The sequence below is a fragment of the Electrophorus electricus genome, chromosome 1 (assembly GCF_041902795.1).
Source record: "Electrophorus electricus isolate QZ-2024a chromosome 1, ASM4190279v1, whole genome shotgun sequence".
NCBI classification, from domain to species: Eukaryota; Metazoa; Chordata; class Actinopteri; order Gymnotiformes; family Gymnotidae; genus Electrophorus; species Electrophorus electricus.
The window spans coordinates 41,254,506-41,257,005 of record NC_137497.1 but is presented as its reverse complement, the minus strand read 5'-3'; the positions used below and the strand labels follow the sequence as shown (position 1 = coordinate 41,257,005).

Genomic DNA, 2,500 nt, shown 5'->3' with positions numbered 1-2,500 from the left:
AATGTGAGATAGAAGGGAGAAAACCTAGAAATGGATAAAAAAAAAAACCTGTCACAACACATGCTTGCACGTTTGTTTTAGTAGCCTATATATGGAACCATTCTACCTTTGAATAGGGGCTGCTTTGGCTCAAGAGAACATTCGAATTGTAATGTTTTCACACCATACGCTTGGTCACAGAAACACCCCAATTTCGTAATTTCGCATGCAGTCCAACCTTGAGACTGGCGTTTCCACTGCTATTAAGAGCAGTGCATTAAGCCTCACGACGCAGGACGAAGGAAACAGTAAGACGAAAACAAAAGTCAGTTCTCCGTTTTTATTATCACGAGTCGGATTGATGATTTACACGGGCCGAATTAAAACCAGCGAAAACTATTACAAAACCTCGTGTATCCAAACACACACCAGACTGAGGGGACCATTTGTTACTGCCATGAGACAAAATGCACTTTAAAGTGTTTTTTTTTTTCCCAACAGAAACCGGAGCACACAAAGTATAAAACTTAATGGCCCAAGATATCCTATACAAACGCCCGCTTAGGATGAATTAAAAACAGACTATCGCTTTGGATGCCTTGAGTCGCCAAAGCGTTTGAAAGTGGAGTAAAAACGAAGGGGTCATAAACATAACGAAGCACAGCTTCGTTATGGCAGCCCGTCGCTCGGGGCGCGAGTACAGACGCGCCTGCAGCCGCGGCAGTCTGACGCGTCACGTGGCGCTCTTTCGAACGCGCGCCGTCCCAAACGCCGCGAGCCGTTTGTAAGACGAGCAGATGGGAAGAAACAGCCCAAGACCGCTTCACCTCCTCGAGCTCAGTTCGGCATGCGAACTATCGCTTTTGCACGTACGAAGCCGCTCGAGGAAAGGAAGATGCGACCGGACAAAAGCAATGCGCTTCAACACGACGATACTGACGCAGCGGACGAGAGCCAGTTTAGCTTAATGGCAGAGCTTTGATAAGGTTTTGAATAAGCGGCACTATTGTGGGAGGATTTTGATCCCAAGCCCGTTGCGTGAACTGGGGTGGGAGCGGGGGGGGGGGGGGGGGTGTCTTTTACAGCACCGTGGTTTTACTAAGGAGAAGTAATGTGGAAAATGTCCAATCATCTTATGTGTGCTGTAAATCTGTACACTGATGACATGCTTCTCGGGATAAGTGCAGTATCCTCTTACTCTGGAAAAATGTGTTGGAAAACAGGTAATCGGTAACCCCCTGAAAGCAAACATGCACGCACACACACGCACGCCTCATTTTCGAGCCATGGCAAAACACACACTCCACATCTTTTGAGAAAATGGTTTTGGACTGAGGTGGTGATGGCACCAACTGCTCTGTCTGGCTCTGAAGCTGAGACAGCTCAGCCAGTGCTGTGGGGCTGTGTTGCCTAATCGCACACTTGAACCCAGGCAGACGCCCTGCGGTCTGGTGGTGTTTTAATGACAGACCACAGAGCTGCACGAGGGGAGACTTAAAAGAACCCTTCGCCAAAACTAGCTAATGGCTCTAACAATGAAAGGAAATGGCTAGTATAATGCCGTTTGTTTAGTGCTAGTATACTTCGTAGGCTTTTATTTGCTGCGGTTGATGGCGTTGAGTCCTCCTTTAAAGTTCTCCATTCTTGGGGGTTTGTAGGGACCGCTCCGCAGATCCATTGTCCCCTCAGGAGCCACTATCTCTCCCACCCACCCTTTAGCCACATAGCCTGGAAATGACAGTGACTGGACAATACTGCACTGGCCCTCAGGAGAGTGGAATGTAATTCAAATCCAAGTCACTCAGGCTCCTCTGTCTTGTTTGGAATATGGTGGGGATAATCACTTAGTGCCCCAAAGGCGCCAATCCACAGTGTCACTGCAGAATGAGATGATGCCAAAGCAGGACTCACTGCAATGGTGGTTCAGGAAAACTAACCTCCATCCAGCTCCCAGCTCCTGGGACCCTGGCATTGCATTCATCATTAAGATAATTCTGCTCTCCAAAATAACTACAGTGGTTTGCAGCATGGGGTGCTTGTGTGTGTGTGTGTGTGTGTGTGTGTGTGTGTGTGTGTGTGTGTGTGTGTGTGTGTGAGAGAGAGAGAGAGAGAGAGAGAGAGAGAGAGAGAGAGAGTGTGTGCAAGAGGGGGATTTGCCAGTTAGCCTGTAGCAGTGTGTGCAGTCTCTGTCTCTTCGCTCAGATGTGCCTATCATCCTAAAAAGCTTTTAAAGCTTTAAAGCTTCTGCCCTTTGCTTAAACCTTCTTCCATTCTGTGCTTGTTTTGAAAGAAGAAAAAATTATGTCTGCTGGGACAAAAGATGGAGAGATGGAACTTTAATAATTAATACACATCCACCTCACTATCCCACTCCCCATCTCACCTGAACTGAAGATCATTGCTCTTTTCATTCACTTACACTTTAACTTACGCACACACACACACACACACACACACACACACACACACACACACACACACACACACACACACACACACACACACACACACACACACACAC

At 47.4% G+C, this 2,500-nt stretch overlaps 1 protein-coding gene across 4 annotated transcripts in view; it reads right to left on the bottom strand.

Moving 5' to 3' along the window:
* The window catches only part of znf385d (zinc finger protein 385D), a 27,198-nt gene that overhangs the window by 22,374 nt on the left and 2,324 nt on the right, over positions 1-2,500 (bottom strand). The window lies entirely within an intron of this gene.